General features: G+C 32.0%; 1 protein-coding gene and 1 pseudogene across 2 annotated transcripts in view; one reads left to right on the forward strand and one right to left on the reverse strand.

Annotated features, from left to right (window-relative positions):
• The window catches only part of LOC143223085 (cilia- and flagella-associated protein 74-like), a 58558-nt gene extending 51285 nt beyond the window's left edge, over positions 1 to 7273 (forward strand). Inside the window, exon 8 of the mRNA XM_076450518.1 lies at positions 343 to 7273. The gene's annotated coding sequence lies outside the window, so the exon portion shown is untranslated. The remainder of the gene's footprint in view (positions 1 to 342) is intronic.
• Positions 7274 to 12989: 5716 nt separating this feature from the next.
• Positions 12990 to 16399, reverse strand: LOC143223086 (vacuolar protein sorting-associated protein 16 homolog pseudogene; annotated as a pseudogene). The gene has a single exon (XR_013012653.1). The product of XR_013012653.1 is annotated as a vacuolar protein sorting-associated protein 16 homolog pseudogene (transcript).
• Positions 16400 to 17841: the final 1442 nt, after the last annotated feature.

Here is a 17841-nt window from a genome sequence, read left to right on the forward strand (position 1 = left end):
TATCTGTAATTCTAACTTAAAAATATATAAGTAATAAGAAAAGTGTTTTAAACCCAAGACTTGCATTATGTCTTACTTGTGCTGTACACTGTAGGCTGCCATTTTTTTCATATATTAAATAGTTATGATGAAAAAAGTTATGATAATGTTAGCAAACCAACCTTGTAATATAGATATACATGAATAACAAAAGGTGTAGTACTTTTTGTCTAGGAGTTTATGTACTTAACAGTTAGCTTAAAGAAAATTACGAACACATTTAAATTTTTGTTATTATCTAATGTGTTCTTTATCAAAAAATCAGTTTTTTAATTCAGTCATTATGTACCCTTATTTTGGTAGGATACTGTTGTGAAAACGTTGTATATTTGGTGGGTGGACGAAAACTACAGTTATGTAACAAGACTATTTCAAAGCCCTTTTGTGGTGAGTTTACAACTTAACTTATATATTTTTAATATTATTTTTAAAATATAAAGCAGGAACAATGTTTTTCATATAAATCAAAACTACTCTTCCAGAAAATTATATCAAAACTTACTTAAATGTAAATTTATGAAACTGTTCTTCCTCAAGAAAATAAAGTCAAAGGAACCTTTCAGAAAATTGTTTGGTATTTATTTATTCTGACAAAATCCAAAAGCTTCATACATATCTATTTACTTATTGTTCTGAGGTGTATTGAGACTTTAAATCAGGAAATGGCATAATATTTTCAAAATTTTAATAAATAAAGAGTGGGCACAACATTTCACTGATTTAACTCAGTGTTCAAGTCAACTTATTAAAAAATTGTGTACTTTCATTATTTAGCAAAAGATTCAGAGTTTAGATTCTTTTTTACCATTTTATATTGGTTTGTTGACTCAGCAAATGTGTTTCGGGTGAGTTTTGATTTGTTCAAATCTTTTTTACATTAACAATTTTGCACACTATTTATTAATATAAAAATTTCTATTATAATTTTAAATATCTAAGTTTTTATGTTGAAATGAAAAAACACTAAATAGTTAGTTTTGATGTTTAAAAGTTAAGTTCTGCACTTCTGTACTATAACAGTATGAGGTTTTGCCAACATGGCCATCAAACACCATATGACTTGATGTATTTTAAATAATTAATTAAGAACAATATTTTAATTAATTCTTTACATATTTGAAGGCCAGCTGGACTGTTCAGCTTTGATATTGAACTAAAGATTTTATCAATACTGACATATTACAAATAAAATATAGTTTAACTGTTATAATACACTGCTCTTGCTGAAAATCTGTATTGGATCAATGGAAATAGTGTGATTAAAATTATTATAACAGTGTTGAAGTATAATACATCTATTAGCCATTAAGTTCTTACATGGCCAGGTGAATAAGACATTCAACTTATAATCTGAGGGTTGCAGGTCAAATCCCCATCACACCAAACATGTTTGCCTTTTCAACCATGGGGATATTATAATGTGATGGTCAAACCCACTATTCGGTGGTAAAAGAGTAGCCCAAGAGTTGGCAGTGTGTGGTGATGACTAGCTGCCTTTCCTCTAGTCTTACACTGCAAAATTATGGATGGCTAGAGTAGATAGCCCTTGTGAAGCTTTGTGCACAATTCAAAACAAAACAAACCAAGTTTGTACATTAAATGTGGAATTAAATTTAGTTACAATGAAATTTAAAAGTCAAGATCCTAATACACTTATATTGTTGTAAGAGTACAAGGAAATTACTGGAAAAATTCAGATCATAACTATTATTTGGTTCATGAAAACTGGCAATACTGTATGATTTTTTTTCATTTTTCATTGTTTTCTTACTTTTATTTTTTTCAAAGATAGTATTGTTATGCTTCAAAACAGAAATACAAAATCCTTTTTTTAATTCCAGATGTAAGAGAAAGATTTTGTTTTGATCTGGCTTCATCAAACAGCTCAGCTGTAACAAAATTTAAAATTGGGTGTGTAAAAAGTGATAAAATTAAGATAAAAAAAGATCTGAACCCTTTATGGTTTAACTATAAGACTGTAAAAATAGGTCATTGAATTAAATCCATCATATGAAGATTATAATGTTTTTATTCTTTATTAACAATTTATACAAAATCAAGAAATAAGACTGTTATATATTATGGAGAAAAATATTTTTGATTCAGAGTAAGTTTTTTTTGTAAACCAATGTGATATATACAAGTTGAAAGAGCATTTTACAGACCAAAATGACAAATTTGTTGCTTGTAATTTATTTGACTCAGGAAGTAGAATTTAAATTTGAAGAAGTAGCACTGGCAACTGAGGTTGAATATTCTATTGAACCTGTCAAGGGAACAGTTCCTCAAGGGAACTGTTGTATCTCTCAAATGGACATCTGTTCCATCTAAAATTTCATTTTCCTCAAAGAAGGTAAAGGTATCCAAGCTCCCTACACATAAACCTCATTCTCTTATTAAGTCACCACGAATACTGAAATATCCCAAAGCACCAAACCTACCCAAACCCCCCCAAAAAAAAATTGAAACCTGCTCAATAAAAGCAGTAAAAACATTAAAATCCTCATCTCCTCCTCATTCTACTGAACTAATGAAGGCAACCAATACCACTGTGGATGAAAATCAAGTAAGTTTAAATCTAATATATGCTTATATCTTTATATACAAAAACTCTACAAACATCATACCACATTACTTGGCTTTAAAATATTTATTTATATAATTGTGTTTGTTTCTACACCTGCATGACAGATGAGTCACTACTATTGAGAATCATAATTATTAATATTTTATTTCTTAACATAGGTCATAAGTAAAAGTATTCATATCAAGTAACAGGAAAGGTTTAAGTTCATTTATTAATTTATTTCATGGACTTTAATAAAGTTGATTGTGTTGCACTCTTGGTTGCACTGAAAGATGTGAGCTGCTTATACCACCCACTGTGAAAAGTAAGTTGTTACACATTTAAATCATGCTAATAGCTACTTGACAATAATATTCTGTAAATTAACATTTTTATTCTTTAAGTTACATTACATTTTGAAATGTGAATGATAGTGTGATTTATTACTAACAATTTAATGTAGAATATCCTGCTTGTGAAATATAAGTTGGCATCAACATTTTTCCTGCCTATTCTTCCACTATTTCTAAAGTGAATATTGAGTTCTGCCTATGTATACAGCTTTTCAAAATGCAACACAGGAAGTGGATGTCATAAACAAAAGACAGACGAGCTCTCGGACAGACACCACAGTTCACAATGTGTGCACATTCTAACAGCAAATAGAATTAAGACTGCTCTGTATTAATTTACTTTACTTAAGAGAAAATACATTTGTTTTAAAACCATTATTCATGTAGAACTATAGTAAATACTTATCCTCAAGAGTGAACTGGAAGAGCCTTGTGTTTTAAAATCACTAAAGTAATTTTATTTTGTATTTTAGTTCCTTTTGTTTCTTTCCAGCAAAGATTTAAACATAAGTTTTACTTTAATAATTTTCTCTTTCATTTTTTTCTTATACAAATAAATCTTTCATTTGTTTTAACTCTTACCAGTTTATTTGGTGTCTTACAATTATTCTTGGATTGATCAAACAGCATGTTTTTTCAGCCTCATTTATGGAACCACTATTACAAAGTGACCAGAATACTAAAGTATAATCATTGAGAGCTTTCTTACATTCTACATAAATATGTTGACTGAAACTTATCACTCGTTTTCTTGATTGCTTTGTCACACATTTAGGTACTGTTTCTATTTTTGTCTTCAATAAATGACAGTAAGGTATATTTATATACTAGAAATACAGTGAATTTTCTATTCTTCACACATTAATTTATATATTCTTAATCTTGATAGGTATCCACATTTTCAGATATAGTTGTGCACCTAGTGGTTAAAGCTGACACAATATTCAAACATGAAATTTTATTGACTGTGGATAACATTTTGCCAATGCATTAAATTATTGTGTATATTTTGCTTTAAAAATATTTTTTACATTTATTTTGTGTTTATGTATGATTTTGTGTGTCTATCTCATTGAGACTGATTTTCCTCTGCAAGACTTTGAATAATTTATTGATTTTACATTAACATTGAACTGTAAGATATTTTACTGCAAAAATCACAAGTAAATATTACTGCTTGTAACTCTGTTTTTTCTTACTGTTGTGAAAGACTTTTGTTGACATATCCATGTAGTATAGAAATTAAATTAAAATCTACAAGATACATTCATGGGACTCCATTGGAGTTTGGAAGAAAATGGAACTAATTTTGTTTTTCTAATTCTTTTACAACAGCACTTTATTGCAGAAGAAAATAAGAATATAAATATGATAGACTTTATATGTAATAAGAAAACAATTTAAATTTCTAATAACATATTAAGTATTTTCAACATAATAGCAGAAATAACACCCTGTTGGTAGTTGTTTTATGCCTATTAATTACTAAGTGAACATATTCTGAATAAAGGATATTTTTGTGGGAAGTAATGCCCAGAAAAGTGTTTGGATTGTGCTATTTAGCATTATGCAACTCATTGCATCCAACTGATTCAATGTACAAGGTTCAAAATTTTCAGAAATTTTACTAGTGTAAACTGTAATGCTTTTATATATTAAAAGTATCCCTGTTCATTGAAAAATAAAAGTTGTTTTAAGAACACCAGTTTTTCAGTACTATATTTACAAATTGCATCAATAACGATATAATGAAATCCTCACATACAGCCCAAGTGAAAGTCATGTTCTTGTTGTGAGGAGAGTGCTTTTATTTAAAATTATGTTCTATTATAAATAAATGGTTGTTGTACATATCACAGTTAGTTTTATAACTGTCTGAATTTTGAATACCCAAAGTGTGAGAATTTTTGTGGATTTTTATTTGTGCTCATTTAGCAGATGTTGCAAGAGTTTTGGTTATATACATAGATACTGACATACATGCTACATCCATTCTAATAAAATTGCAGTGTATCATTTTATTTTGTTACAATGATTATTTTGTATGAATAGCTCTAACTTCTGACTGACATATTTTGACTTCATTTGACAAGTGCATTTATGAATTTATGACACATACTCTGTTTGCAAGTTTTAGATAAGATTACAAACAATATTTCTGTACTTGACCAAAGCACATACAGCCCTAATTCAATTATATTAGAATCTTCATAAAACCTTAAAATTCTGACTTGCTTTGTTGCAGATTCATTAAAGCTACATAGCCACTTCAGAAAAAGGCATAGTTATCAACAACCTCATAACATACTTTTTTACAATTCAAACCAAAATTTAATAGATATACTATCTTTTACAGTATATAAATACATTTGTCAACTTAATCATGAGTTTTGTTATTCTATGTTAAATTTAAAAAGCATGCAAGGGAGAACATGGATTTCTATAAATGAGTTTTTGTACCTTTTAAACATAGTTTACTTGATTTTAGTTACAAATGATATTTTAGCCTTTAAAATATTTGACTGAATTAATTAAAAATTATGCTGTATCCTTAAGTTAAAAAGGTTTTTATCAGATTAAGGATTACATTCTGGTGCATGTAACTGTGTATGTAGTACTTTCCCAATACATCCAGGACAGTTTTTACCTTCAACCTTATGGTAATTCACAAACTTTGTTTTAGAAATTCTTACTTTTATGTAATGAATAGCAGTAAATTACCTTGTCAATAATAATACTGTCAAATTTAGTTTGACTGACCCATTATTAGTATGCTGGCATAACTTTAAAATTTATATAAATATTTCAAAGTTTTATGCACACAAACATATAGCTTTCACTGTAGCCAATTATCAAGGAAATGGCTAAGATTCCTTTACCCTACTTACCCATATTTCTCAGTCATTCATGAGAGACATCACAAGTGCTTGTTTTTTAGTGGAAATATTTCTGTAAAGTTAAACATACAATACAAAAGTATATAATGAATTTGAAACTGGCACTTCATGTGATACCCTGAGGTTACAAACCTCCCTTATTTTTCAAAGAGAATAGCATTATTTTTTCATGTATACATTTCTATGTTTTATAAATTTGAAACAGATTTTCTCTTTCATTGAGACTTCTCAATATCCAGTAAAAGGCACTAAGTAAATACTTTCTCTTTCATTGTGTTTTGAGAATTATATAAATATTGCTTTACATTTTTGTTATTAAACTTAAACTGTAGAATTTATATTCAACTGAGAGATACACTTCCTAGTTGAACCTCCCATTATTTCACAGATCATATCCCATTAATGCTAAAGGAAACAAGTGTACCTGAGAATGCTACAGGGTAGATAAGAAGAACTAACTGTTGGTTCCACAAATACATAATTTATTTCTTGCAGAGTTTTGTTTTCTCTTGATAAGTTAATTTCCTTGTGCTTTTCTGAACTTTTGAATTATTAATTAAAAAAAAAAAATTCAATCTTAAAGAAATAGCATTTTAGCATGGGTCAAAGGAATTATAAACAGAAGAGGAAAACTTGGTCACTGATGGGATACAGCTGTTCGGAAATGTAGTTGGTTTTTGATAGAGGCCTCTCCTGAATGTCATTTTTTACAATGCTGCAAAGCTCAATTATTTCATTTTCACTGTTAGCTCAAACTCAGGAAGAATAACCACCAGAATCTAACACATCCAGAACTGCCAATCAAGTTCTCCTCTCTTAAAACTGACCTTAGTCTGGAAACTACAAGACCAATTGGGTGAGCTTTAAAGGACTCCCAGGCCTTTGTGAACCACAGTAGCTTAATTCTAACTCTGGTCAAAATAGTCCAAGAGAGAGACATGAGGTGCCACTGGAATTTACTTCTGCATGAACATCAACTAGTAAGTAAGGGGACATTCATGTGTGTTTCTCTGATGTAAGGTATACTGCTAGATTGCTAGAGTATCCTTATTGATAACTTAATTGAAGGGTTAACTAGCAAGGGCACACCAGTTACATGTAAGAAACATTATTACACTAGTGGAGGCAAATTCTGATACAATGAGGTTCAAAGTCATACAGTACATTGCAGAAGAAGAAGAAGCCCACAGAGGCTGTAACTCAAGAACACTTCCTGAATTTCATGTATAACAACAAGCACAATCTTCACTTCAGGAAATCATGAGTCATTACACCCTCAGACTATAGCATAGCCCCATTGAATACTAAAGATTGAACAAAGCTTCCCTGGCCCTCTAACAATTATCATACCACAGCCAATATTCTGTGTGGTAAAGGAACAAATCACCTGTTTTTGATGTTAGAAATTAGTTTCCTATCAGTTTCACTCATTAGGTGCAGGAGGACCAACATCAAACTGTAGCTGGTGTTATCTTGGCCTCAAGAAGCTAATACAATTCAAGTCAGATTTGACTACTAGCTTGGGGAAATGCAACAAACTACTTGTGCCAAAAAGTTTTGGTTGTCAGCCCAGCTCCCTCTCTCAGGACTATGTGGCACATGCTATCTACCAGTAAAGGTAATGGGCAAGAGATAAGAGTTCTTGGTAAACAGGAGCTTTCAAGACACTGGTTGATCCCACTATGTATCTAGGCGCTTAGATCAAAGCCACCACTTTAACCAATTAAAACTGCCTTTATTGTGGCAAATGTGATAAGCTAGATATAACTAGAGAGGTACGTTTCTGACTAAGCATAAGTTATATCAACAACAGAACAAAAGTACTCATCACTGACCTTAGTTCTTGCATTGAGATCCCAGGAATGAGCATACTGTAAACACTGAGTTTCAGTATTGCCTGCACCACAGGTGAACCTAATATCCAGTGCTGTACAGATCAGACATTACAAACAGTGGAACACATATTTATATGCTGCAGAGAGAGAGTCACAGTACCTTCAACTGCACAAAGGATATTCTGTAATTTACTGCCAACAATGCCTAATGCGTTGTTGATGGAGTCAATTCATGAAATAAAGTGTTTCTTTTCCAGAAAGCAGGCAGCATTAGCTCAAACAGTGATGTTAAAGGTGACATAATCCTGGTATTTTGTCTGCAGTTACAGGCAGTTGTGTATTTAATTTCTCACTAGCATAGTCATTGGCACAGTTAGCAAGATGAAAGTAACAAAAACTAGTGCTGTCACCAGTTCTTTTGCATCACTTTTGACAGTGATTACATGGTTGCTGTCATATTTGATGCTGCTATTTAATGATTGTGCAAGCAATCTGGATTCAGTAAAGTGAGAGAAACTGAGTGACTTGTTAGTTTAATAAATGTTGTATCTTTGTGACCATATGGCTTATTTGGTTGAACAAATGTTACTCACCATCTCAAAGGAATAGACAATACATGTATTATTAAAAAATGACAGATATTAAAGGAAAGTATCTTACAGCCTTCAGAGGATGCATGATCACTTCTAGTACTGAATGTCAGAAAGAAGGGTATGCCATATTTCAGTACTATCTTGGATAGGTGAGCATGGTGACACACTGCTGAACATATGATTTTCTAGATGCATTTGAAAGTTCCAAGTGATTCAGCACTCTAAACCCGGCAAGTTGAGATGGATGATAGAAACAAATGTATAAAACTACAGCACTTGAGATGGTTTTGTATAAGTCTTGCATCATGGCATTTGTTATGCCTACTGCTTTTGAGAGGCTAATTGAGTTTACAGTGAAAAGGCTGCAATAGGAAAAATGTCTAATAACCTATGTCAATGATGTCTCTATGGCCATACATTCAAGTTTGATGCTGTGAAAGTTGGAACTAGTTTTTCTGTGGATGACAGACTTGAAATTTAAATGAGATATGTGTGCATTTACGTATGTGAAGGTGGAATTTATAAAATTTTTGGTAGAGATAGAGTTTCTACTAACCCTAAGAATATTGCAGTAGTGCAAGACTGACCTCAACTCACCAACCAAATGTGAAATCTACAGTTTCCTTGGTTCTGATCTTGAATGATTCAAGTTTTACTAACCACATTCATGTTAAGGCATTAAGTGGTGGTGGTGTAAGCACTTATGATACACATAGTGCTCAAAGAAAAAGCTAGCCTAAACTGTAAGCTCTTGCAGAAAATTAATTGTTATTATTTTCATGGAGTAGCACCGAATATTGCTTGACCTCTCCAAGTGACTGAATAAAGTGAACCATATGTGCTGGTCATTATTCTAATACTTCATTCACTAAGTGGGTGAGGTCTTATCCACTGGCTATTACGTCAGCACAGTCTTCACTGGTGCATTGGCTTTGAATAGGATTACTCAATTACACCTGAAGAAATTTATATGAACAAAATAGCTGATTTTAATAGTGAATTTGTTACACTGTGTTGCATGAAGTATTGAGTAGGGTTAAGGTGTGCACTTTGCTATACAACTCAATTTTAATGGTTTATCAGAAAGGTAACACAAATTATAGTGTCAAAAAAGGAACTTACCAATAAATGTACTTCTCTTGTGGAAATTCAATACAAGACCATTATCTTAAAATTCCAAATATACTTTTAGATTTATGAAGTCAAGTTTTTTTGTTTTGTTTTTTAGAGAAAGACTTAGAATATGAAATGGTCTTTTTTTCTATTAACTATTTCCCATGGTGCATGAGGTAGAACTCTAAATTTTGGCCATTGGTACTGCCCAAGTTGACAAAGGCTCATTTTGATTTGTGACAAGTTCTGGACCAGTATAAGAGAAAAATAATTGATAGCAATGTGTAACTCTTTTCTTCTCCATGTTTTTACTTCATTTTTAACCCTACCCTCACAATTGCTATTAGCTAGGTTTCTTTAATTGTAATTCATCTTTACATCAATCTACTATAAATTCTTTAATGATTAAAAAAATGGTTTTAAAATTAAGAACTCATCTAGTCAAGTACTTGCATTTGTCACTGTAACAAACAGCATTCAGTAATCTTCACTGGTTTATCATTAGTAGCTGCCTATTTTATTTCATCTTAAATTAAATTCAACACAAACCAACAAAATTATTGATCAGACATCATCACATTTAAGATGTGATGGAAAAACTGATGAAAACACCATGGACTTACCATCACTCTAATCTTGAATGATTTTGTCTCCAGTTAGTTTGAAATTTATGACTTACAAAACATTATTGCAGTAAGTACTTTAATTGAGGGTCTTTATACCATTTTGTACAGTACCACATAACAGTTATAATACTTCAACAAAATCAATTCAAAATAATGTAGATAAATTTTGTTTCTGACTGTGATTCGAATACATAGCTAGAATTATTAAAATACTGATTGCACTTGTGAATCAAAGTAGACTGTTTAAAATACATAGAAAAAAATCCTGATGATCTATATTTAAACCTCATAATCCACAAAAACACTTTTAGAGAGAGAGTCTGATAATCACCAAATTAATGTTTAAAACCCATATGAACAAGACACCATAGGTTATCCCTAAAAACTGTTAATTTGAGTACAACTGCAACAATAAGTGTAAATGTTATAGTTTTTACCATGCCACAATTGGTTATTCTGAAACTAAAGTATTATTAAACTGGTTATTTAAAACTGAGTTGGTCAATTAATCAATTACTATACTTCAATGAAATCGAGAAACCATCATACTTTTTGATATTTTTACAAAGATGAATATAATGAATTACAATTTTATATGCAAGAAACAAACTACACTCATTTTTACAACACAGTCATCCACCTATCATGTCTTTGAACACAAAATCAAATTTAATGTTGAATAGTTTTACACAGGAGGAAATGCTAGATTCTCCTTTATACAACATATATACTATTTTCATTAAATTTATCACCTGTGAACGTATCTGAAGAATTTATAATACATCTAAACACAATTGCCTCATAATTATGGTTAAGAAATTAGCACACTGGATCATAAACAAATATAATGTTTTCAAATAACACCCAAAACTCAAATGCTTTTGAATAGTTGACTATTCTTCAAGAAAATAAATGGTTATGCTTAAGAAATAAGTTTAGTTTGCCATGAGAACTAGCCAGTCATGACATAGAGTTGTTTGTCTCAGGTTTATTTTGTGTGTAAAGTACACAAAACTTAAACGTAATAATAGTTGTAAGAATTGTTAACCAATTTCTATAAAGATAAAAAATCACAAATATAGAGAAGTTTAAGCAAGAATAATACTATAAAGTAAGATTAATTATGAATTTATTTTTGAATATCTTTTCAGACTTGCAAAGGTCAACAATCCTGGGATTGAGGATGATGGCATTTGGTGTTAACAGTATTTAACAGTGCCACATAGTAAGCTTCTTTAATTTCCCTGTTTCTGTTGCATTTAAAATTTTTCTCTATACCTGTCAGGTTTCAAGAAAGTATCTAGGCATGTTAAAATGTTTTGTGAACAAAAGTCACTTTGTTTTTATTGTTGCTTTGTGGTTATTTAAACATTCCCATATGACTAATTCATGATGAATAAACATAAACAAACACAAAATTAAAGAAGCCTTACTTATACAACAACTCAAGCCCAAAATAAACCAATACAAAGGAACACCTTTTTACCAATATTAATAAATATAATCAAACATCTAAGCACATCCTCTACATTCCTACACTTAGTTACACAACTGCCTTCAAACATGTGGTCAGCTATTGGTCAGTTACCTCTTTCTTTCTTTATGAACTTGACGATGACCGAAGAGGGTCAAAACATTGTTTGCTCCTCTACTTAGTTTTCTCTACCCATACCAGCTGTTTCTACATATATATTCCCATATGACTGTTTTGGTTTAACCTATACTTTGGAAGTTGCATTTTTGGCACTGGATTATGCAGATAACATTTTTTATACAACAGGTTTTAGGCTTACTTATTTTGAACCACTTTTGATTGCCTTTATCAGAAAATACAAACCTGCAATTTCATAAAGGAAATGGCATCACTTGCTCTTGACAGTAATGAATCTTCATCTCCTAACCTGTTTATGAAGAGTTGTTTGGTTGGTTAATACAAAAGTTAAAACATTGAAGGGCTAGTTTGCAATCTCTCTGAGTGCATTTAATTTTTTACTGTACAGGTCATCCATGAGGAATTGCAAATTTACCTGAAACTTAAATTCCTGAAGTAAAGAAAATACATGTATTTCCTATTTTTCTATCTGTTATATATAATTATGTACCTACAATTTATTAGAACCTCTTGTGGCTTGTGTTTTCATTTAAAACAGCACCAAACTCAACACATAGAAAACAAATCTTCTCTATGGATTCATAAAAAAAAAATCAGCAAATATTTGTTTGTAAAAAATAGATATGAAAACAAATTATACAACTTCATTTCCTCTGACTTATTACAGTTTTTTAATGAAAAACTGTACTGGTAAGTTATTTAAATTGTTGACCATTACACTGCACAACAATTATTTTTTTTTAAAGTTTTTGCTGATTGTGACAGGTACCTGGTGGGTATGCACAAATATAGTTTTGGTTTTGCCTCATCACGTAGGAACTCTGAGAAATAAACAGTTAACTGTTTACCAGCAAAAACATATTTAATTGCATTTATGTTTCTAATATGCTATTAAGTTCAGCATAATTAAAAGTGTTTTGCTCCTGATTTTCATTTGTATTCAATGTCCGGTGCATCACATTGCAGTGTCCAACAGTAGTCAGCAAGCATTGATGGATTCCAGTTGCCCTGATATTGTTTATCCATTGTAGCAATGTCCTGGTGAAACTGAAGATTTCGATGAAACAGTACACGATGGGCAAATTTGGATGTGATTTTCATGATCAGCAGCCAAACATCTATAAGGAACACCGAACAGTATTCAAGAAGCAAAAACTTTGTTGTGCAGTATTATGACTGATGACACACACACTCACATGTAGTTGTCACAAACAGTAACCTAACCATGTTGGTCATCTTCAGTTCCATAACATTTAATATACTCAAGTAAAACTGCAGTTGTCCAGCAACTGGATGACTTTAAACTACAGATGAGAGTTAATGTATCAAATAACCAATACATTTGAAAAGAAGGCTTAAAGTCAGCTCTATATTTAATATCTTTGATCAAAAAATACATTTAAATCCACTTACTTCAATACTAATATAGTAATAGTCCTATCACAGATTGCAAAACAAGTTGTGCTAACTGGTATCACTCCCAAACATTTATTGATAAATCTGACCATATTTGTTATCAGAGTAACAATTTTTTTTAACCTCCCTCCTTCCAAGAAAGACCTTCCAGGCACAAGTCCAGCGTGTCCTACACAGGCACATTATTTCAATTTTTCCACATAACTATTGGTTAACCCCATTTTTAATATAATATAGTTATAAAATGTAATAAGAACCTTCAAAATATAATCACAGAATTTAAGGAAAATAAAAAAACACTAAATATGTGATTGTGGCATACATAAACACATTTACTGGAACAAGGAAACGTTTGATAATTATGTTTATACATGCATAATTTAATCAATTCTTAATTAGTCTTGGCATAGAAATTAGGAATATTTTCTTTGCTGGTGTTCCAAACTACAATTATACAATAAATGTCATAAAAAGATCCATCTCTCTCTATATAAAACTTACCATAAAATTATGTATTTATACCCAAAAGAATATTACACTAGTTCATTACATTATAGTTTTGTTTGCTAAGTGCACAGTGACTTCCCAAACACCCTGTACAATTCTCTGATTCTAAAACCATAATTATTATTTTTGACCACCTATTTCAATATAAAAATAAACCTTATGAGACCACATAACTGTCAACATGACAACAATTTCATGAAAGTAACTGAATTACACCAAATATCAACCTAATTGAGCTTTCATGGAATCAATTTTCTCTGATAAAGATCTGTTCATTATTCCACACTGACTCTGTACCAAACATAATGCTGTTCTGTCCTTCTGCTCAAAAGCTACCTTTGCTGCATTTTCAAGAAGGCCAAGTTTCAAACAGTATTTCACCTTATTTTTATCATGCACTTTCATTAGATACTTCTGAGCTTCATACTTATTTCCATATTTTAAACATACATCAACAAAAGGTTCATAACCAATGGGAGACTTCTTAGATTTCGAAAATTTGTCCAGTTCAAGCCAATCTCCATTTTCAGCCAATACCATGACTTTCAGCCACCAAAACCTCTTGTCTGGAACTCTGAAGTCCTTCCGAAGTTCATCAGCTAACTTAACCATCTTGTCAATTAATAATTGTTGAATAGTTTGATGAAGAGATAGATCTAGATACTTCTGCTCATTATACTTTTCTTCTAGTTTTGTCTGGTACTTTATCAACTTGATCTGATCTTCAGTTTGAGCAGCATTAAATTCATTCTTTGCTTTTTTATATCCTTCAACTGCTAACTGTAAGTAATTAGTACGCCGTTCCATATGAGCAGTTTGATAACTTTCCATTACTCGACAATTTGCTTCATTAGCATAATCATCTTCTTGATAATAAAGGTTCCTTAGATGTTCTAAGTTCTGGTCCTTGCAAAACTTTAAGAATAAGGAATAAGCATCTGGAAAGTTTCGAACAGTCATGTGAAACTCTCCTACAGGTATTGTGTCACGAAGATGAAATATTACAGAATACACCAAATCAGAATCCCCACTCTCTATTGCTTTACTCATGGCTTGGGCTTTCTGCTTTAGTTTCATTAGTAAAGGAACTTGTTTTGAAGCTTGAGGCTCAAAATCTAAAAGCTTAATTGCTAGTTGCGTGTGTCCATATTCGATAGCTTCAGTGGCAATTTCCGAGTATGAGATCCCTGGGTTAAACCCTAGTTTGTTAGCTATTTGTTTAGCAACCTTTTCATCATCCAACTGGGTCTCTCTAACTTTGCAACATGCCCAATGTTTCAATATGCGACTAGCCCCTTGCACATCTGGAACTTTTAGGTACTGACATATTCGAATGGCTAAACAGTATAGATGGCGAAGTACTAAACGATCAAGCAGCATAGGAATAGTTAAATATTGTAACTGTATCCAACTGAGTGGCAATCCAACTGCATGGTCACGGATGGCATTTAATACCCTCAAATTCTGACAGACGTTGACAAATTGTTCTGAATTCATTTCGGGAACAAAGCATTTTCCAAATGATGCAGCTCTTAAGAGCATTTTTTGAGTGGTAGGTAAATCTATATGGGCAGCAGCTTGAATACATTGCTCCACTGCAGTTTCCAGTTGGTCTTTTTCAAGTATCATACAAATATATTCATCTGCTTTATGACTCTTTTGCTGGAATTCTTTGGAGGCTTCCAAAAGCAAAGCTCCTGGTGCTAAAGATCCAATGTGGAATATTTCTGAAACAGCATCTGGTACTTTCTGCAAAAATTCATGGTTTAAATTTCCAATTATTCTTACACCATCTACCTCAGAAATAAGAAAAACTGGTGTATCCATAACATAGTTGACCCAATCTTTTTCCGTACCAACCAACAGCAGGATATTTTCCCAACAGCCTACCACAGCACGTGTACCACACCAAACAAGTTGCTTTGGACGAGTTTTGCATTTAGTATCAAATTCACAATATTTTACCTCAAGGTCAACAGATCCCAGCCAAAGTGCACCAGTGTCAGTAAAAAGAGCAATGTGTTGTCCATCCCATGACACTGCAATGTCTATAATGGCACTCAAGTTTGAATCAAATTCTGGGTTCATTTGAGTACACAGTCTCTCACTCTGTTGCAAACAATACAACCGATTTTCACAAGCTACATAAGTTCTACTTTCACGATCTCCTGTTACAACTGCCCAGCTACTAGGTGGCGCTTCAAGTCCAGGTATTTCTGCTAATCTTCTAACCCTTCTATCTGTAATATTGTTTGTTACGAAAATTCTATAGGATCCAGTTAGTATAGCAATTCCTGTTCCATGTTTTCCATTGAAAGTTTTACAATCAAGGACCTTTGTATCTTTAGCTTCTTGACTCATGCTGAAAGCAGACTGATGATTGCCAAATAAATCATATATAAGAACAACACCGTTGTCTTGAACACAGATAAGCTCCTCTGTCAATGACCATGCTATATAAATCAGATGGCCACTTTTCCATTTTACTGACGATATCAACTGTCCAGACGCAGAAAAAATATATATTACTGGTTTTCCACTCGACTTAACTCGCTGAAATTGTTTCTCATCACGAACCATTGCTACTGGTCCCCCAAATTGACCTGCTGCAACAATAAAATCAGATATATTTAGTTGGTCTCCCCATTCCATCGAATAGAGTTCCACCTTTCTATAAAATTCTTTTCTTCCCAGTGGACTCCAATCTGATGTGAATAATGCCATTTTCTTTCCGACAGTACTTTCTGTGTATAAAATGCTGTGTTCAAAACATTCTACAATAGTTTTAACGTACAACTATCATCCGAACCGACGCCACACCCCTTCACCATAAAACAACAAAACTATATATTACTGGTCGCGACACCTCGAGAAATTTTTCGCCAATATTGGTATTTTTGTTACAGGCGCTGTTTTGTTTTTAATTTCTAAATATTTAAATTATAATTTTTCAAAACATCAATTTATCATAATGTTTTTTATATTATATGAAAGGTGAAAACCATTTAATTTCTGTTAAAATGTATTAATTTAATCATAATACAATAACCAGGCTTAGGTCAAATGTACCACATATACAGTGGCACAGCAGTATTTTTTTCTTGTATTTTAAGCCCAAAGGTATGCAGTAGGCTTAATGTGCTTCGCCCACGACGAATGTCAAAACCCGTATTCTGTCACTGTGAGTCTTCAAAGTAATGAGTCTGTCGGATTACAACTCTTAAAAACTGGGTTTCAGCATACAGAGTGGACAACGCACTGCTAGCCGATTATCAATAAATAGAATACAAATTCCATTTTCCTCTACTTTTAAGGTATCCGTTTGTGAGAGTTGTCTACATCAAGATATGGATTTAAAAATATCATTCGTGTTTATATTCCATGTAACGTTTTCTTTGACATTCAGGCAAATTATTATTTTTAATGAAGAAGGTTTAATCATGTAATGAATTATTTTGTAACTGATAATTTAACTCCATTATAATTCACAATATACATATTTAATTGTATCTCGATGAGTAAGTTTACCAACTTACAATCCGATGTTTAATTATCCACAGCGAACAGAGCAGATAGTCCAATGTGGCTTTGTTCTAACAGAAACAAACAAAAGCATTTAATTATTTAAACATAATTAAGATTATGTTTGTTAGTCTTCATAATCGGGCGCTTTGCATTTGTTTGTTTCTTAATTTCTAGCAAAGCTGCCCCCCGCTAGTACAGCGGTATGTCTCTGGATTTACAACGCTAAAATCAGGGGTTCGATTTCCCTCGGTGGGCTGAGCAGATAGCCCTTTGTGGCTTTTCTATATGAAAAACACACACTCTAGCAAAGCTACACGAAGTCTATTTGCGCTACCCGTCTCTCATTTAGCAATGTAAAACTAGAGGAAAGACAGCTAGTCATCACCACCCACCCCCAACTTTTGAGCTATTCTTTTACCAACAAATAGGGGAATTCACGGTTATATTATAAAACCTCCGCAGCTGAAAAGGCGAGCATGTTTGGTGTGATAGGGATTTGAACCCATAGATTGTAAGTCGAGCGCCATAACCTCCTGGCCAGTGACGGTTTGTAAATTATTATGTATTTGTTTATATTTCTATGTGACAGTAAAGATTATATCATTTAAACAGCTTCAAAAATGAATTATTTGCTTGTTATGGATAGCTGTTTTCTGAAGGTCAAGGTAATTTTAGGTCCCGATAAAAGTGTTTATGATAACACATTGAAGAATTACTAAGACAGGTAAATCATATTTTTTTAAAAAGGAAGCACAGCTT

This window comes from Tachypleus tridentatus, chromosome 8 (assembly GCF_004210375.1).
Source record: "Tachypleus tridentatus isolate NWPU-2018 chromosome 8, ASM421037v1, whole genome shotgun sequence".
Classification (NCBI taxonomy): domain Eukaryota; kingdom Metazoa; phylum Arthropoda; class Merostomata; order Xiphosura; family Limulidae; genus Tachypleus; species Tachypleus tridentatus.